Source organism: Rhineura floridana, chromosome 5, assembly GCF_030035675.1.
Source record: "Rhineura floridana isolate rRhiFlo1 chromosome 5, rRhiFlo1.hap2, whole genome shotgun sequence".
Classification (NCBI taxonomy): Eukaryota; Metazoa; Chordata; class Lepidosauria; order Squamata; family Rhineuridae; genus Rhineura; species Rhineura floridana.
In genome coordinates this window covers 41,733,786-41,755,181 of record NC_084484.1, presented here as the reverse complement: position 1 = coordinate 41,755,181, position 21,396 = coordinate 41,733,786, and positions in this window count along the sequence as shown.

The following is a 21,396-nucleotide window of genomic DNA, read 5'->3' as shown; positions in this document are numbered from 1 at the left end:
AGACTTGCTCTTCTATATGCTTGGTTATTTTATCATTAACTATACTTTCTCTACTTTCTACCAGTTTTCCTGGTACAGATATTAAACTAACTAGCCTGTAGTTCATGGGATCCCCCGGATCCCTTTTTAAATATTGGCATTACATTGGCCACTTTCCAGTCCTCAGGCATGGAGGCAAATCTGGGGGACAAGTTACATGTTTTTGTTAGAAGATCAGCAATCTCACATATGAGTTGAGAATTCTCAGGTGGATGCCATCTGGACCAGATGATTTGTCAGTTCTATTTTGTCTATGCAGCTCAGAACTCTATCTCTCATCACCGCTATTTGTCTCAGTTCCTCAGACTCCCTTCCTGCAAACGTTAGTTCAGGCACTCCACTGTGGAGACAGATGCAAAGAATTTATTTAGCTTCTCTGAAATCTCCTTCTCCTACATGAGCATAATTTTGCTCATTCAAGGGTCCAACTGCCTCCCAAGACAGTCTCCTGCTTTGAATGTATTTAAAGATTTTTTTGTTGGGTTTTATGTTTTTAGCAATGTGCTCCTCAAATTCGTTTATTTTTTTAGCATTCTTGTTGTATTCTTGCATTTCTTTTGCTTGCTTGCTTTTTTTATTCTCCTCATTTGGACAAGACTTCCATTTTTTGAAGGGAGCCTTCTTACCTCTAATAGCATCTTTTGACTCTGCTCATTAGCCACACCAGCACCCTCTTGCCCCTGATGGTTACCTTTCCTGATCTGTGGTATACATTCCAGCTGAGCTTCTAATATTGTGTTTTTAAACAACTCCTACACATTTTGGAGTGATATGATCCTCTGAACTTGGTTTTCACCTTCCTTTTTACCAATCCCCACGTTTTGGGGAAGTTTCCTCTTTTGAAGTCAAATGTGACCATGTTGGATTTTCTTGGCAACTGGCCGTTTACATGAATGTTTAATTTAATAGGACTACGGTCACTGCATTTTTCACAAATTAATTATGACATTTGGTTGTACTTGGGTATTGCCTTGAACTCAGCACCTGGTCTGTCCAGGTAATAGTTGGCAAGCTCCTGTTCTGAGCCACTGGGCCTGCATATACCATAGGCAGCCAACAACAGGCTTAAATCCAAATACTAAATAACTACATTAATCATACTCAGGGTAGACCCAGTATAGGAAGTCAAAGGATCTGTTAATTTCAGTTCCCTCAGATTCCCATTGTTCCAATCTTAAATACAGTTCTCAACATCTCTGCAGCAATTTCTGATTTTTTAAAAATGAAGCATGCTCAGGAAAATTCTGTGGCATTTTAGTGCAAATATATTTTAATAAACAATTTTTGTATACAGTTTTTTTTTATACAGCACTTTGAATTGAGCCCAGAAACTGATTGGTAGTCAGTTCAGCCATGCCAAAATTGATGTTATATGTGCAAACTGACTTACCCCGTCCAACAATCTGGCTGTCAAATTCTGCTCTAGCTGGAGTTTCCAAACCATCTTCAAAGGCAGTCTCACATATAATGCATTGCAATAGTCTAACCTAGAAGTTACCAGAGCATAGACAACAAAAGTTAGGCTATCCCTGTCCAGATAGGGTCGCAGCTGGGCCACCAGTTGAAGCTGATGGAAAGCACTCTGTACCACTGAGGTCACAAGCTTCAAGTGACAGTAATGGATCCAGGCATACTCCCAAGCTATGTACCTGCTCCTTCAGAGGAAGTGTAACCCCATCCAGACAGGGCCAGAACCCATCCATCTTGGCAAGAGAATCACCCACTATCAATGCCTCAGTCTTGTCTAGATTAAGCTTCATCCAGTCCATTACTGAGGCAAGACACCGATTTAGCACATCCACTGCCACACCTTCAGATATACAGGAGAAGTAGAGTTGTGGGTCATCAGCATATTGCTGACAACGTACTCCAAATTTCTGGATGACCCCACTCAGTGGTTTCATGTAGATATTAATAGAAGGAGGAATGGCATTAAACTTTGCTGGACCCCATATTGAAGGTTCCACAGGGCCAAACAGCATTTCCCAAGCACCGCCTTCTGAAAAGGACATCCAAGTAAGACTGGAACCACTGCAAAGCAACTCAGACAGCTGCTCCAGAAGAATACCATGGTCAATGGTATCAAAAGCCACTGGGATATCAAGGAGAATTAACAGGGAAACATTCCCCATCTCTCTGCTGACATAAGTCATCATACAGAGTGACCAAGATGTTTCTGTGCCAAAACCGGGCCTAAACCCCAATTGAAATGGATCCAGAAAATCAGTTTTATCCAAGAGAACCTGGATCTGATCTGCAACCACATGTTCAAAAACCTTGCCCAAAAAGGGGAGATTAGTAACTGGCTGATAATTATTTAAATTTTGGGGGTCCAGGGCGGGTTTCTTAAGGAGTGGTCTAACTACTGCCTCCTTTAAACATTTAAACCTTTAAATATTAAAACAGTCAACAGATGTCAGTTCTAAACATCTTAATTTTTAGATAAAATTTCACATTCATTTGTGCACTTGAATTCAGATTTGAAAATTTGCATAAAGATGTGAAAGGCAGCACTGGCAATTTTGCCAAAAAGTTTGAATATTTTTAAATGTTTATTGTAACGTGAGTATAAATATTTCCACTAGTCCATCTGCCTGTAACAAAAATAAAAGCACCTTAGAACATAGAACATGTCTAGGGGTGCATCCAGACTGCTGCTGTTTTGGGGTAGGATGCAATCAGATTGCATAATTATAGTTGATTGGGAGGGTTTGCACAACAAACCCACTTCCCCAAAAGATCAAACCACCTCTCCCGGTTCTCTTTGTTTCCAGCAGCAACCTCCACATTGGAAAGGTAGGTGAGCAATACTGTCCTACCAATTGCTACTGACTAATCCACAATCAGAATGTTTGCTCAGAAAAGAGTTCCACTGAATTCAGTGTGATTTACTCAATTGTTGTCATCGTCATCATCCTCTGTTTCTCTTAAGAAAATACTGAAGCAGTGTACAACATAAAAAACAATGCCATAAAATAATAAAATCCCGTATAGAAGATTCAGATCACATTGATCAACGGTATATACAGAGCTGGGTCACACTTCAGAAAAGCCCTGTGTGAAGAAATGGGGCTTGAGTAAGCATCTAAAGATCAATATAGTTGATGGTTACCTGATGATTAACAGAGAGGGAATTCCACAGGGCAGGTGCTGCAACACTAAATTTCCTGCTCCTGGTCACCGTGGAGCAAACATTGGGAACATGCAGTACTAGTTAGAATGCATCCCCTGATGGTCACACTGACTGGGGTGGGACATAAAGGGCAAGGCAACCCCTGAGGTATCCTAGCCTTGTTGCTTAGGGCTTTCTACATATTAATGAGAAAACCTTAAACTTGCCCAGTAGCATATTGGCCGCCAGCACAGTTCCTTCATTGAAGGTGCTGCATGTTGTCAGTAGCCCGCTCTAGTCAGCAGCATAGCCTCTGTGATCTGCCCTAGCTGCAGCTTCAAACCAGCCTACATGATAGCCCCACAAAGAGCTCATTGAGGTAGTTCAGACCTGAGTTTACCAATGCCTAGAAAGCAGAAAGGATCTACGTACCATTCAGGGAAGGATCATAGCTTACAGCAGTGGTGGACAACCATTTTTCTGTCAAGGGCCATATTCCCTCATAGGCAATATGTCAAGGGACACATACTGGCAGTGCACGGGCCCAGAGTCAAAGGTAGGTAGGGCTGGACACAAAGGACTGGTGACTTCACCTCTTGACAAGCAGGGCTTCCTCTGCACCAACAGCAAGTCCTACTGGGATCAGCTGCCCTAGGGAGTTCCCAGTGAGAACTAGTACAGTTAAGAGGGCTTGCTATCAGCACCTATCAGCTGATTCGTGCTGACAGCATCCTTCAAAAGGGCCCCTAATGATGTCAGATGATAGATAGGTGGGCAACCCTGCCCACCCATGCAAGTGGCTTATAGGAAGCGGAGGTCTTATGGATCCAGCCTTCTGGCTAAAATAAATCTCCCATTCTTGTAATATAATATCTATGTTCTAAGTGTGCCTAGTATTGCAACCTAAATATTTTTGGTTTTGTGGTGGGCCAGAAGAACTGAATAACATGCTAGAGAAGAGTCATCGTAGATCATTGTCTATATTTGTGTTTTTAAAATTAAAGCTTTCTATTAATGTCTATAATGCAGTAATGCTTAAAAATGCATTTTTAAAAGTGAGGTAATGGTTTATTGTATTGTATGATGCTTCCTCTCTCTGCCAGTGCTGGGAAGTTGAAGGCAACCTTTCTAGGGTGACTTTTCTTTCGAGGAGAGAGAATAATGGTGTCTTTGTCAAAATATGCTTACAAATGTCCAAGTTGAGCAGGCTTTATAGGGGTATAAAGAAAAAAGACACGGGAAGAATAACAAGCCCCCCACGACCTCAAAACTTGCTCAGTCCCCCAAATCAGTGTGATGGGCTAGGCTGTAGCCTACACCATTGGGGGGGAGGGGAACTAACTTAACCCCTCCTGTAGTGGTCAAATGAGCCAAGTGATTTCTTTATTCATATATTCTTTCTCACAGCTTTTGTTTCCTTTCCTTTCCTTCCTCCTTTTTGCCAAGGCCCTGTAGGGACAAACTTCTAAAAAAGTAGTTTACAAACAAAAACCTCTCTCTTTCTTCCTCTCATACATTACTCTGGCATTCTCCTATTTCAGATTTCAGAGCTGGCTGGCTTTCAGGATTCTCTCCAGGCCACATCCCCTCTCCCTACACACACTCCCTATTTTTGGTGCCACCCTAGATGACTGCATAGTATGTATATTTGAAAAAGACCTCCTTCACTGAACTATGTGATGGCATTATAGTGTCTGACGATCAGATCATGCCAACTGAGCATGCACAGTCACTCTTTTAGCATGTTAAATTCGGCCATGGTGTTTACTTAACGTTAACCCAAACGTCTCACTTGGAAGCGCAGAGATCAAAAAGTATCGCTTGGATCTGGAAAGATTCTCGCAGTTCTCATTTTTCCATTCTTAAATTCAGTTCTCCACATTTCTGCACAATTTGGTTTAAAAAAAATCCTCGTGAAAATTCTCCAGCCTTTTAGTGTGAATCAACACATTTTTATAGACAGTTTTGACTAATGCACACATTTTTGCAAGCCAATTTTCATCACAGAATGAATTTTCACATGTTATTTTCACTCATATAGTCATTTTTATGCACACTTCCCCCGAATATATGCATTTTTGTAGCCATTTTTGTAAGTGCAAATTTCAAAGGATGGCTGCGTGCGCTTCGGTTCTCAAATTATTTCAGAAAGTGTATTTGATAGATTTGGCTTGATGTGTCAACTGAATTGAAATTCTCACCCATCCCTAGCAGGCACACATCCAATGGAAGCAGATTCAGTCCTGCTGTGAAAAATCCAAGGAGTGGACAAAACAAATGATGAGAAGAAGCAAGGAGAACTCAGCAGCAAGGAAAGCTGATACCAAAAATGGAACTAGCCCCCTCCATCAGGAATGCTAGAGATAAAAAGTCAAGACACTTGCATTGAATGAACAGGGCATGCTCAGAGGCAGCACACCTTTGGGTGCTAGCGGCAAGCAACAATGAAAGGTCATCATCTCCTTACCTTGCCTGGCTATAGTATCTGGCTGTCCTCTGCTAGAAGCAGAATTCTAGATTAGACTATCTTTGGCACCAACCAACAAGGCACTATAGCAAGGGTGGGCTGCCTCTTGTCTGTCTAGGGCCACATTCCCTCAGAGATAATGTCGGGGGCTGCATGCTGGTGGTGGGTGAGGCTGAAGCCAATGATGAGTAGAACCAGAGCTAAAACTGGGGGGGGGGAGACCTCTTTTCCTTCTCTCTTGCTGCTCACCCAATTGCTCTCTTTCGGCCAGTCTTCCTTTCTCAGACTGCTTTCACACTGCACCTTATTCTGTTTTCTGACGATTTCTTACATGGTAATGTGCACATTATGTTTGACCTCTCACACATCACACAAGCCAGTTCCAGAAATCTAGTGGTATATAGCAGAAGCTTAGGGTGCTTTCAGACATGGGGCTTATTGTGCTAGTTTAACAGATTTGAATATAATAATTAATTTATTTTGGTCGTTGACCAGCAGAAACGGATTTGAATGTTAGCGCTTCTGTACCAAGTTCTAACATCTCTTTCGCGCTGCAGTACCTTTCACATTAAGGAACAGTCGCTTTTTATTGGTTGATTGATTGATTGATTGATTGTACTTATATACCGCCCCATAGCCGAAGCTCTCTGGGCAGTTTACAGTAACTAAAAACATTAAAACAAATATACAAATTTAAAAACACATCTTTTAAAAACAATTTAAAACACAGCCTATATACCGGCATTTCACGCAACTGTCTTTCACATGGCTGCAATTAATGTCTTGTTTTCATCCGTCATCCATTATACACATGGCACTGTTCCCCACTGTGTAGCAGGTCTAAAATCTTGTCCCATTGCCATGCAACCCCTCTCCCTTTGGCATCTGACTTTTTATTATTTTAGTTATATAGACACAGGGGTGTGTGTGTGTGTGTGTGTGTGAAATGCTGCTGCTATCTGCACCTGTGCCAGAATACCAGTACAATTTTCATCAGGCAAAAACAAAAAAGCAACAACCAACAACCGCACACTTAAAGGGTGGAAACGCACTGCATGCCGGGATGCCTATCGTGTGAGCAGCTGCAGCTAGCAAAAAACTACTGCGATTTTCCAGGTTCCCAGGCTTGCAAACGGATATTTCTGGTATTATTTATCACAGAAATTAACATTAAACTTGCACTATATTCCACTAGAATTCTAGTACTAGCTTGTACATCATGTGAAATATCAAATATAAAGCGCCAATTACCAGGTAAGAAATCATCACAATAACAGAATAAAGTGCTGTGTGAAAGCAGGCTTAGCACTCATTTCTGTGATAAATAATACCACAAATGATCCATTTGCAAGCCTGGGAACCTGGAAGATTGTAGGGGATTTGTGCTTGCAGCCTGTCACATGACAGGTATCCAAGCTTCCTCTTTGAAGCCTCACTATATTTCTGTATTTTAAAACTCATTCTGTTCCTTAGAAGTCTCATTCTTTCCCAGCTCTTTCCCTGCTCTCTCTCCCCCCCCCCATGGAGCTGGGCGGCTGCTAAAAAAACTAAAAGATCTTGCCCACCTTTTTCCTCTTGTCTGTGTTCAGTTTACTCCAGCTAGTTTCCCCTGGCTGCTTTCAGACGTGGGGCTTATCGTGTGTGATAGTTGCTGATGTTGCTTTCCAAGTCGGTTCAATTCTTTTCTATTGTCTTTTAAGCCCTCCTTCTCTCCGTCTTTTTTTTACTGACACCGGAGCAGCTTGTATTTTTAAAGTGACCACTTTGTCCCCTTTTCCTCAGTGCTTTGTTTCTGGCTCGTTCTTTTTGGAGTTTTGGCTTTCTTGCTGTTTTTCTTGCCTTCTTCACCTGATTCTGGTGTAGGGTTGCCAGGTCGGAACCATCCAAAACCTGAGAAAACGGGGGCAGGCCCTAGTAATGTCATGGGGTGGGCCCTAGTGACATCATGGGGCGGGCCCTGGTGATGTCATGGGGCGGGCTCTAGAGACATCACGGGGTGGGCCCTAGTGATGTCATGGGTGGGCCCTAATTATGTCATTAAGCATGATACATTAAGTATCAACCACAGTTGCTTGGAGCATACAATTAAAAAAAAAATTCTCTGATTGGAAATTAAAATAGAAATCTTACCTAAAAGAGGGTGTTCCCAAGTCCAGCTGAAGTGACAAGGTCATTCCTTCTCACAAGCTTAGGGAGCATGGATGCAAAATGGAAATGGACTGCCTTCGTCGGTCCCGAATAGGGTTTTCATGGTAAGCGGTATTCAGAGGTGGTTTACTATTGCCTTCCTCTGAGGCTGAGAGGCAGTGACTGGTCCTGAGATGTTTAGAACAGAAAAATAAGATGAAGTCTTTCTTCTGGTTGACCCAATTCATTTTAGAGGAAAAGACTCTAAAGCCCATCCCAAGCCTAGTTACTCCAAAGCAATCCTCACGAAATTCAGTGGGCTTTCTCCCACCCAAGCGTGTTTAGGATTGCAGTCTTCATCCTGGAGGAAGAACATGCTTTCTTGGAAGTAACTATCATAGGAGGTTCCCAAAGGGGGCACAAGGCTGCAGCAAGTTTTTCTGAGTAAATGAACACTTACAGAGAAAGAGAGAAAGAGAGAAAGAAAGAAAGAAAGAGAGAAAGAAAGAAAGGAAGGAAGGAAGGAAGAAAGAAAGAAAGAAAGAAAGAAAGAAAGAAAGAAAGAAAGAAAGAAAGAAAGAAAGAAAGAAAGAAAGAAAGAAAGAAAGAAAGAAAGAAAGAAAGAAAGAAAGAAAGAAAGAAAGAAAGAAAGAAAGAAAGGGAGGAGAGCAATTTCTGGTTTCACCAGCCCATGTATCTCCACCCCGAGCAGAGAGTGAGTCTGCTACAGGCTGCTGGTGCTTGGGAGAAAAAGGCTCCCAAGCATGCAAGAGAAGAGGTGAGGGAGCCCTGGGATCAGTGAGGGAAAGAAGCGGAAGGGGGGGATAGAGAAGGGGGAGGGAGAGAAATACCAATGTTTCTCACGCAAAATAAAAATAAATAAACAGACAAAGAAATCAAAGGGGGAGGGGAGAAAGGGGAGGGAAGTCAAGGACAGGGAGAGAGGATGCCTCTAAATGCAGGGGGGGAAGGTGGGACGCTATCCTGGGTGAGCTGGAGCTGGAAAAGAGGCAGCGCCCGATGTGTCATCCTCTTATTGCCTGCACTTGGAATGCCACTGCTCCCCGGCCACAGCTGCTCATCAGCTCTAGAGCAGCTAGAACTCCCTAAAACCCTCAAAGCCGGGGCATTTGCCAACCAGCCAACTCACCTCCTACTTGCTCCAATTTGCTCCACGCCACGGAAGAAGCCTGGGTTCGGCTCTCATTGGGCCTCAGGGGCAGCCAATGAGAATGAGAGGTGGTGCTTGGGATGGCAAATGGAGTCCTTCCCCTGAGGTGTGCACGTCTGCATGCAAAGGAGAGAGAGAGAGAGAGAGAGAGAGAGAGAGAGAGAGAGAGGAGGCAAAGCAGATAGAAGAAGCAAGGGGAAATTGGCGTCTGCATGACTGGCTCCTCGCTCCTGGGAGTCCACAACAGCCGGAGATTAAACAACATGGGGGCAATTCTGGCCGGAGGTGAGAAAAGCAGGGGCGGGGCCGGAGTCTCTGGCTGTTTGCCGGAGACCTGGCATCGCTATTCTGGTCCCTCCAATTGCAGCAGTGTGAAAGACATTTGCGCAACATGCCGGTATATCAGGTACTGCAGTGTGAAAGGAATTTTAGAAATTGGGACAGAGGCGCTACCATTTTGATTCATTAAACTCACACAATAAGCCCCATGTGTGAAAGCAGCCTCACTCACTCACACACTCACTCTCCTTCTTCCTCCATACCCAGAAGTTTGCAGTGGAGGGACAGATCGCTCCTGCCAGAGGTCTGACTGAGAGCTTGCAGAGTGCTTATGAAATTAAGCCAAGGGCTTCACATGCCCCAAGAGCTCCAGGTTGCCCAATCCTGTGCTATATGAACTAGCAAGGCAGTTCTTCAGTTTTTACCTGTGAGTGAGTGACCCAGGGTGCCCTCTCACAAGTGAGGCTAGTTGATCAATTATCTCCCACTGAAGGCAATATTCAGGATAATCTAGCTTTGTAAATAAATAAATAAATAAATAAATAAATAAATAAATAAATAGTGTAACAAAGCCAGCTGTATGCACACCTCTTCCCTAAATGCTTTCCCCTTCATTTGGCATTGTGTAAGACAAATCTGCCCAAGGGCTCCTGTAACCAGCATGTATATAATAGCCTGATTTTTTAAAAATATAAATCAATAATATATCTGCAAGTTCCTTCTACCCAAGGGATCGAATACCATTGCAGGTTTAAGTGGCTCTCAGGTACTGTGGTTACTGGAGCTGCAGGAGAGGACACGAACATAATGCATAAAGGACGCCAAGATAAAAACCCTCTTAAACATCCATTTGCAAGAAGATGATGAAACAAATCCAAAAAGCCCATTTCAGTCTTCCAGATCAATCCTTTGAAGCACATTTTATAACCACCAATAAAAGGATTTTAATAATCCTGTGGACAAAAAAAAAGCAGTGGTTATATATTTCGGTTACATCGGTGATGCTCACATTGCACAATGCAATTAAAAATGCAAAAATCATACTGGTATTCAGGGATTCATGGTACTCTTAAATTGTACATTTGTCCTATTGACATTACTGGGAATTATGTGTGAAGATGGAGGGCAAGATATAGTATCTATGTGGAAAATATATTCAGCTGTTTCCCCCTGAAAAAAAAGTCGAATTCTGTTCTCAGAGTTTTGCTGCAGTCTTTCAGAAATATTTCTTATTGTATGCTTAGGGTATATTCATTAATAGGCAAAAATCCCTTGCGGTTTAAGAACATACCTATACCCAACAGATATTTCTATCAAACTTTAAAAAGCAGGGAAATTGGGCAGCTATAGTGAATGCACCAGGGGAGCAGGACACCTGACCTCCTCTCAAATGACCAACCCAAATTGTGTTTGCATTTGTACAAATTTGTAGGGCAGTACAATATCTCAATTTGGGTTGGTCTTTCACAGTCCAATCCACTTCCTATGTAGCTTGGAAGAATTTGGTAATATGACTCTGAGCATATGATGAGTCGTGGCAACACCTGCAATCAGCCCAAATAATAGAAACAAGGCAAGTGCTGTGCTGATCTTGTTTTAGCAGGGAGGAAGTCACTTTGAATATGTTTGACTTACTTTGCAATTTTAGTGAAGTTTCCTATAGTAAATTATTTTATTTTGCTTCTCTTTCTCTGAATATGTGATGTTCAGCAACGCTTTCCATAATTTACACTAAAAAAACCTCCAAAAACAATTGTGGAATAATGGCACTGACTGTTCTGCGGAATAGTCTCCAATGGACATGAGGAGTGACTCAGTTTATTTATTTATTTAAAATATTTCTGTCCCGCCCTTCTACCCTACAATAGGGCACTCAGGATGGCTACAATAAAATAGCATATATATATAATAAAATACATAATAAAAACACAAACATTACAGTAAATTAAAATGCATAAAATACTATTAAGATACATAAAATGCATTATGCATACACATATAAAATGCATCTGTGTCTGTTAGAATTGTTTAATATATTTTTAATAATGTTTTAACCCTTTTTTAAAGTTGTTGTTTTTAAATGTTTTTAATGTATTTTAAGATCTGTTTTTATGATGTTTTAAAGTGTTTTTAGCGCTTTGTTTGCCGCCCTGGGCTCCTGCTGGGAGAAAGGGCGGGATACAAATTAAATAATTAATAAATAAATAAAATTATGCGTACATATACAAACATACATACATGTATATATGTGCATACACATATAAAAGAGTGAGAATAGAAGAACTTAAAAATAAAATATAAAAAACTTTGAACAGTATCAGGCTGACTCGTCAGTCCCAACCAAAGGCTCTCTGGAACAAAATAGTTTTTACCAGTTTCCAGAAGACCATCAGGGAGGGAGCAAAGCGGGCTTCTTGAGGCAGGGAATTCCAAAGTCTGGGAGTTTGCACAAGATAAAACAGTGGGAGGTAAAATATATTCTAGCAAATTTCTAGGTGTGCTCTGTCAGGCCCCCTTCTGTGTGGTCTCCGCCCTGTCACGGTCCCACCTTAGGGTCCTGGTCTCTTAACGGTTCTCTTACCAGCCCTAGCACAGATCTCTTAAGATCCCACTGCTAGGCACCACCACCTGACACTCTCTGTAAACAATATTGCCTTGAGACTTTGCCTTCGTCTCCTCCTGGCCTATTGCTACATTGTGTCTGGGTGCACTTACAGGCCTCAACCCCCCTGTATCTTTGTGCCTATAAAAATTACAGCCCTGGGTTGTTTTGGATACCTGCTGATGTTACGCTATCTCTTCACAGCTGCCACCATTGATACTGTTTCCCAACCTTGGTATATGCCCTGACCATCCTTCTGGTCTGTGAAACCCAGCCAAGGATCAGGCGTTTTGGTAAACCAAGAACTATTTATTTATTTACACAGGGAATAACAAGATTACTTAAAGGTTCAGTCAACATGCGTGTGGTTTCATAAGATGTGTTACCCTTTATATTTCTTAGTCATAAATAACCTGCCTCACTACCCACCTAAATCCAATCCACTCCTCCAAAACCCAGAACCAACCACCACCCTCTCCAAAAACCCCTCTCAGCACTCCAACCCCCTCACAACTGTCATCCTCTCATTTATACCTTCAGACACTCAGATGCTCAGCCAATCATCATACAACACTCATCAACATTCCAACCCATGTACTCCCCCCTCTCACTCAGTCTACTTACCACATATACTCTAATAAACCTGCACTTACCATATTTACAGTATTACATTTACAGGGGTATCACATGTGCTATGTTTTTAATTGACCATGTCCACCCTTCTTGCATAATAGTTAAAGTATAGCAGCATAGCATTCAGCATAGCAGTCTAAATACATGCATCTTGGGCAGGCCAAGTTTGTTTTTCACCCCAAAAGCTAGATTCATTGCTTAAGTAGCAACATATTGTAATCAGTCTAATTTTACATCAAACTGCAGTTTCAGATTCAACTGCTAATGCCCCCCAAATAGAAACAGAATATAACCTCCAGTTTGAAGCACAAAAGGTTCACAGTGATCAATAAAAACGTTTTGAAATTAATAAAAATAAATCAGATTTATAGGATGAATAATGAGTGAAATATAATTTTCTACGTTAGATTCTCTGTAGAAACAGGAAAGAAGCAAAGTAAGAAAAACATCAAGAAACGTACAAAACTGTGATATTCCAACTTTGGAGAAGGAGTTCTAATTCCAGGTGTTGCCACCACTCACCATATGTTCAGAGGCACATGTTACCAAATTCTTCCAAGCTACACAGGAAGTGGATTGGACTGTGAAAGACCAACCCAAATTGTGTTTGCATATTTACAAATTTGTAGGACAGTACAATATCTCAGAGAGGAGGACAGGTCTTCTGCTCCCCTGGTGCATTCACTCTAGCTGTCCAATTTCCCTACTTTTTAAAATTTGATAGAAATATCTGTTGGCTATAGGTATGTTCTTAATCCACAAAGGTTTTTTTTGCCTATTAGTGAATTTCTCTGCTTTTTAATCTGGGAGGTAAGAAATGAGATCCTGTGCAAGTTTGCTGAGAATGCATTGATCATTTGCATGTTTATTGAGTACAATGGAATTTACTCCCCTGCAATCATGCTGAGGATAGGTGAAACAGATCATGGGGGGAGGAGGAGAGGAGGAGAAGGGGGAGAGAGGGGGGAGTCAGCAGGGAAGGAGGAAGAGGGAAGAGGGAGAAGGGATGAGGAAGAGTGGGGAGATGGAGGAGGGGGAGAAGGGGAGAGGGGAGGGGCAGGAGGGAGGCGATAGGAGAGAGGAGGAGGGAGGGCAAGTTTGATCATTTGAATGGTTATTGAGTTTATTGGAATTTACTCCCATGCAATCATGCTTAGGATAGGTGAAACTGACCTGGAGAGGGGCAGGTAGGGGGAAGGGGAAGGAAGGGGAGGGGAAGGTAGAGGGGAGAGGGGGAGCAGAGGAGATTGGGTGGGTGGGCACTGGGCAGAGGGAAAGCTCCTTTCTTTCCAAATGAAAAACGTTAATAGTATCATTATTTTGGGGGGTCTCCTCCACCTTTTTATTCTACAGCATCCAGAATAGCCTTCCACCCAAATTCAAACCAAGGCTGCCCTAGGCTACGTACATAACAGACCTTTGTTCCACTTTAATCAGTCATGGCTTCCCCAAAGGATCATGGGAAGTGTAGTTTGTGAAGGCTGCTGTCAGGCCCAGGATGTGACTCAGGAACCAGACCAACGGCTGTAGTTAATTCGTGTTTTATTAGGGTAATGTCCAAACAAAGACTGCGTTTTCTCATGAAGCAATACAGGGATACAGGTCCTGCGGCATTGGGAGAAAGTTGACAGAGCAAGGGACTTCTTCCCACCTGTTCTTTAAGAAGGGGCCAAACGGGCGCGCAATCTGTCGCTCCTCCTTAACTGCCCCTCAGGTACTGCCCACCTTCCCCCCCTTCTCTCCTGTCTTTTCAGCTGTCTACGTGTGCGCGGTGAGGGGGGAAGCATCACCCCCTCCTCTTCTGAAGTTTCCGATTCCAGGATGGGGGATAGGGGAGGGGCTGATGGTAAACTGCCTCCCCGCTTTTCGGCTGTGAGCAGCCCTCCCTCTTTCCCCTCTTGCTCTGAGCCTGAAAGAGGGGGAGGCGTGAGAATGTCCAGGGAGGGCTCAGGCTCCCTGTTGCTAAGCGACCTTATCACTGGCAGTTCCTCTGTTTCGTCTTCGCTCCAAAGGGGGGAAGTTCCTCCCCCTTCCCTCTGCCATCCATCCGAATACTCTTCTCCCAACTCTCCGGGATCCAGCTCCCCGGGATTGGGACCCCAGCTCTGCCTTCCGACAACTGCTGAGAGTTGCTAATCTCCTCACAGAGCTACAGTCCCCAGAGCTCTCTGGGAAGAGGGGCTGACTGTTAAACCACTTTGGACACTGGAGCTCTGTCAAGGGAACAGGAGCCTCCTCACAATTCTCAGCACCCTTCACAACCTACACTTCCCAGGATTCTTTGGTGGAAGCCATGACTGTTTAAAGTGGAAAAAATGTCTGACATGAATGTGGCCCCCTGATCAACCAATCCAAACAGCTGTGAGTCTGGCTTTTAGAACACTGACAGCTGGTTCTTACTGTGAGTATGCCTGCACTATCATAGACTCTAATGTTAAATTTCTTAAATTTCTTAAAAATCAGTCATGCATTTTTAAAACTTTTAAACAGCAGAAGATGAAGGTCAGAGTATGGGACAAGGTCAGTAACAGGAATACAGGTACTTTGTGAACATGGCTGATTTTTAATTAATTTCAAGAGATTATGAGAACACTGACAGAAAAAGTCCAACAGAAGTCTCATTTTCTCTCTCTTGTTTTACACTTTGAACTCTGGATTCTCTCTGAATGTTCTGTTTATCACCATGAGAACCTAGGGGGTTGTTAAGCTAAAGTTTCAGAGTTCAGGACTATAATTTGTAAAGATTTTGTTTTGAAATTAGCTTATGGGAAGAAGCAGAATAACATGGGGGTATTTTCAATTTAACATGGATTGTGAAAAATCCATGCCGGCTATAGTATACAGCCACTTTCATCGCTGTATAATTTGCCCACCTGTCCTAGAAGTATTGGTTCAAAATCAAAGATAATAAGGATGCATTCTGATATCATTTTCTCCCCTTCCTTCTGTTTCTGATGTGGAAACTGTGAGTGCCGCTGCTTATTTATTTACTTATTTAAGACATTTATGTGCTGCCTTTCAGGGCATAGCCCTCTCAAAGTGGCTTACAAATATTTAAAACAATATGAAACAGTGGTTTAATCACATATAAAACAATCCAGTTACAAAACTAAAAAGAGCAGCAGTTTAAAAAGCCCAGCCCCACACTTTGAAAAAATACATACAGAAAGAAGCAAAATTGTTTTAAAGGTCTATTCAAAAGGTAACAAAAATGGGGCTGTATATACTTCCTTCAATATATCGGGCCACCATATATCTTACACACTGATTGAATGGACATCAATGGCTGCCCTATGAACGATCTTAAAGCCTGGACAGGTTCATATGGGTGTGGACAGCCCTTCAGATAAATGGTTCAGTACCAGGTTACAGGTTTAAATGTCAAAAACAGCTTATGTGGCCAAATGGCACTCTCCATACATAAGTGGAAGATATCAACATGTTTGTGGAAACCCTAAGGTTTGCAGAAGGTTTTTTTTGGGGGGGGGACTAAGGTAGGGACCCTTCCACAACAACAGCCTAGCTCAACAAGAGCTGAGCCTGCTCAGTGGTCATGTAATGCTGACTGAATCTTGTGGGACTAGGGGGAAAGCGATGGAAATAAAACAGAGTATTTGGAGATAGGCATGGCTGACGGACTGGAAGATGAACAGTTTTTCTCTGCGCTGTGACATTTTGTTGCCAGTCTCACTTGCATGTATTGATTTTTGAAGTTGCCATGTGGCAGGAATCAAGTGCAACAGTGGCCCAGTTTACATACACATGCACATCAGTTTATAGCTGCAGGTTCAAGTGAGGATTTGCATGCATAAATGAATTGCCACAGATCAAACAATCCCAGGTAGAACTTCTGTATCTTCCCACATACGGATATTCCTTGCTTCACAGAGACATCCTACCACTCACAGAGGACAATAGGAATTACTATTAAGGGTGAGTAAGCCCTCCTCACATGATTACTCATCTTGCTGCCAGAACACCTAAATAGGGCTGATGAGGATGGGAAAAAGCCTACATATGTTAGAGAGAAGTGGTTCTGAATCCACTCAAACTGGCAAGCAATGTGCCTTCCAACCTGGAAGAGTAACTCATACATTAATTCCCCAAAATTATTACAGGCTACTTTAAGAAGGGAAGAGGACCAAAGAAGTTAATTAAATTGTACCAACTGTACTTTCTGGGTGCAAAACATGACTGCCATTGCTTATTTGCCTTTTTAAGTTGGGATCCAGATGGTGGCAGACAGCTTACAAAAATGACCTTGTCTGTTCCATTCTAGATCACATGAATATGTTCTGGAATAGCAAAGAAGCTATGTGCCCCTGCTTTAGTCCAAGATAGCCTGTGAATATAATACAAAACTATTCTATACATAAAATATAACACTTGAAATGATAACATTAAAAAATATATACCCACCATAGCCAATAGATATACACATTGGAAAATAAGATACATGTAAATAGGAGGAAGGCCAAACAAGAGATGGATTGATTCCATAAAGGAAATCACGGACCTGAACTTACAAGATCTGAACAGGGCGGTTCATGACAAATACTATTGGAGGTCGCTGATTCATAGGGTCACCATAAGCCGTAATCGACTTGAAGTCACATAACGACAAAAATATATTAATCGGGATGCATTGACACATATCTAGTTTGCCAATGCTTATGTGGAGACATATCTATTGGCTATTGTGGTTATGGTATTTATTTTATAAAGCTATCATTTTAAATTGATATTTTATGAATGGAATAGATTTATACTATATTCACAGGCTACATTGACTTTTATAGTATTCATAGATCATTGACCAGGAAACATATACTCTGGTTTTGATTTTGCCGCTGGTTTAATTCTACACTACTCTGGTAACATCTATAGGAAAGGACCTCATATATGTCAGCCAAATGACAATGATCTTTCTCACATTAACATTTGGATACTAGTTTGGGAGGAAGGAAACTAGAGCAACATCAAGAGCAAGGGGATAATTTGGACACAGTTATACAGGAATCCGAAAAAACCTAGTGAATGTAAGTCATCATCATCATTTATTACCTGCCCTTCACCCAAATGTCCCAGGGGAGGTTGCAACAATTTTAAAATAAAATATTGAAAACAATTTTAAAATGTTCCAAATAACACAAAGAACTGGAGTGTATAGCACTGCTTTTCCCAGAAGATCACAACAAAATCAGTACATCAATAATCAATGTCAAATAGCAGAATAATCTGTGTTTCCGATTCACAAATGACTTCAGTCTACTATTGCTGTGAAGTCCAAAACATGATAAATCCTGGACTTAAAAGATCCTTGGGAGAGATATATAATGAAATGTGATTATTGCAGTCCTCAATGGGTTGCTTCAAAATCTTCATCCCAGTTTCAGGCTAGCTGTACTTGTCTGTATTCACTTGCTGTCCTAATCCATGTGTTATGCATCGTCCAAAATTCTGGGTTCTACAGGAATCCAGTCTATTGACCCTTTCAATTGCAAAATGGCAACTATGATCTTTAAATGGTTCACAGGGGCTGACACTCAAGTCAAGCCATCTCAGCTGTACCTGGTCTAATAAAGCATGTGTTTGAGAGATGAAATAATATCATTCTGCAGACCCATGCATTCTTTCATGCAGATGTTACTGGAGTGGGTAGGTTTGTGTGCACCATCAGGAAGAAGTTCATGCTCTGCTCTGGTAACTTAGGAAAGCCCTAACAGGAAAGGTTTATGCCAGGCATGGGGAACCTTTGGCCCTCTAGATGTTGCTGAACGACAACTCTCATCAGCCCCAGCAAGCATGGCCAATGGCCAGGGAGGATAGGAGTTATAGTTCCCCATCATCTGATGGGCCAATGGTTCCCGCACCTGGTTTATGCAGTCATCACTCTCCCTATCCCTGGAATTCTTGCAACCATGGCTGCATGTTCCCAGCACTAAAACACATGGGGACTCTAATATCGAGACAGGAGTGCATATTGCTGCAGGGAACCAGTGGATTGGATATTGCCTGGGCTGGCCCTATCATGAGACACACTGAGCCACTTGTCTCAGTCGGCAGGTTGGGAGGGGCAGCTGCTGGCTGGGCATTTTGACAAAGCCTCCCAAGACTTGGGATGTCTTCTCTGTGGCAGCTGCAGTGAGTAGAAGCTGCTGGTACAGAGAGGTGTAGCAGCAGTTGGGTAAGAGGGAGTGGAGTCCTGTCAGGTGGCAAAATGCCTTGGGCCAGCCCTGGGTACTGCATTACATACAAGCCACACATTGGCCTATCTTTTTAAAAATGGTTTTATGTTTCACTTTGTATTTCACTTGAGTGTTTTGCTTATTTATTGTAAGCCATCCAGGGAACTTTTATGTTACAGAGTGGCCTACAAATGTCATAGAACAAACAAAATCTCTGATGAACTTCCTGCTAATTTCAATGGCACCTATGGTATCAATTGTCCCTTTGATGAAAATCTAGGAAGAGAACAATTTGACTGCTGTAAAATGTATCAACATCCACAGTTGCACCCCTTGAAAAGTTTGGTGAAACTGGTTGCATTCCTGCTGTTTGTTTATGATTCGGTACTTTGAATTTTGTTCGTTTCTGCCTTTCATCATGAGACCTGAGTTAATCAACAACTTGCTGGATTGCTGAAACAATTGCTAGATGAATGAATGAATAATTAATTAAATGAGCCAATAATGAGTCAAATGTGTGCAGAAAGCTGCTAAACATTTGTTTCTGCAAACACTGAATTGTTTGAATGAATGTTTTGACTTCTGAGACTACTTGTGCTCTGAACAGGTAAATAGTCACATTTAACGTTGGCTTAAATATTCTTCTTAACACTATAAAAATCCACTAGAACAAGTGATAGGGCTGACGTTAAGGGTTGCATAACCAGTGAAACAATGTTTTTGCAGAAATCTTCATCTTTAAATCTTTAAAACCCATAAATGTGAGAACCAGACTCAATGCCAGCACCAGGCATGACTGGGCCCTTGGGAACCAGCCTGTCCCAGTTCCACAGCACCCGCCCACATCTCCCTCCTATCTCTTGTGTTGTCTCATGTGAATGACATGTGCGTGTAGCACGCATGCCTGTCATCAACCAAGATGGTGGGGAAGCATGAGCCCCTTAAGGAAGCTCCTGCCACCATCTTGGTTGAAGGCTGACATGCCCGCACAGCGCACATGGCATTCACAGGGAATGAAGAGGTAAGTGGGGTGTGCAGGTGGGCTTATTGAAGCCCATGCTATCTGTATGGGGCAGGCCTGGGAGCTCCCTCTCTGCAATCCATGGCAGGATCAGGAGCCAACATTACCACGGATGGCAGAATGAGAATGCTACTCTCCCAACCTAAGGAGGGGCCTTCAGGGGCCCCTATGGACTGCAGGGGCCCTCAGCCAGGGCTCAACCTGACTGCCCTCTGGTGCTAGCCCTGACCAGACCAACCAGGTTTTGCTGCTGCTGTTGCAGCTTTTGTCAATTAACAATAAACTCTTCCCCAAAGCTCACCAGAATCTGCTAGATTCCCATCCATGACTTGCTTGATTCCTCTCTAATTTCATCCCTGCGTCATTTGTTTCTATCCTGAGTCTGTTGTTTTTCCACCAGGTTCTGCCATAGCTTTGCAAAAGACCACTAGTTTCTGCCTGGCTATTCTGTAATCATGACCTGTCAGATTCTACCAGACTCTATTCCTAATCCCCTTGCCCTGCCTCTTCTGGACCTATTCAAGAGATCAATATTTTAAATATCAGAATTCAGAAACCCCAACTGAAATTGATTTTGTCTGTACCATCTACTGTAGTTTCATGGAACACTCATCCTCCATCTTTGGAGCTTTTACAGCTGCAGTTGAACTACTGGTGCTGAGTGATGACAGTTGCAATCAAATGTCAAAAGCTATTGGCCCTCTAAATAAGTTCCATCATGTGCAAAACTTCTTAAAATGAGGGGCATAATGAAAGGTGTCAAGACTTTTGTAAACACTAAACTGAAGTCATGCCTTATGGATTGCTATGCATCATTGCATATGAAAGACATGGTTTTGGGTTGTCAGGGCATTCAGATGTGGGCTAGAACAGGGGTAGCCAGTGTGGTCCTTCTAAATATTGGTGGTCCACAACTTTCATCATCCCTGATCATTGGCCATATTGAGGAGAGCTCTGTCTCCACTTAACCTACTTCCCAGTGGAGGTTTCAGAATAAAATAGGATAACTGCATGTGTAGCACTTTGTCTTCCTTCGAAGAAAGGTTCATGTGTAGAAGAGTTGGGAGGAAGGGTGAGATATAAATCAAATAAATAAATAAGAGTTACAAAGGCAATAAATATGTACATAAATTGTGTCATTTGAAGCTTCTTTTCTGGGTGATGCAGTTTTCTCAGGGTCTTGGGAGTGAATTTTACCAGTTGCTGGAAACTGCAGGAGGGGAGAGTCCTCTTATGCTCAGGGCCTGCTTGTGGGCTTCTTGTAGGCATCTGGTTGTCCACTGTGAGAACAGGATGTTGGACTAGATGGGCCATTGGCCAGATCCAGCAGGCTCTTTTTAGGTCCTTATGTTCCTAATCTTTTTCACACAGCCTAATCCACGATGATAGGCTAAAATGAGATTACACTCCAATGTATACTATACAGCCCTGTCTTCCTTTAGAAAAGGGTGAGGTACTATAATGACCCAAGAATTTAACAACCACTCAAAAGATGGTGGTGGTGGTAGTAGTAGTTTCATAAAAGATCAGATCTTCCTTAAATCAACATCCTCCATTTTCTGTCACCATAAAACCTTGGGCAATGAGAGAAATCATTAGATGCCTGCAATTCTGGGTGGTTGGCAGCAAAGTGTTGTTTGTTTTGCAGCCAAACAGGATGGGTGTACAGGCACTGCAGGCTCAAAAAACATACATTGTTTCTGTTGGCTTGTGTGCGTTGTTGTGTGAAACAGCATACATTACGTTGGAGTTAAGTT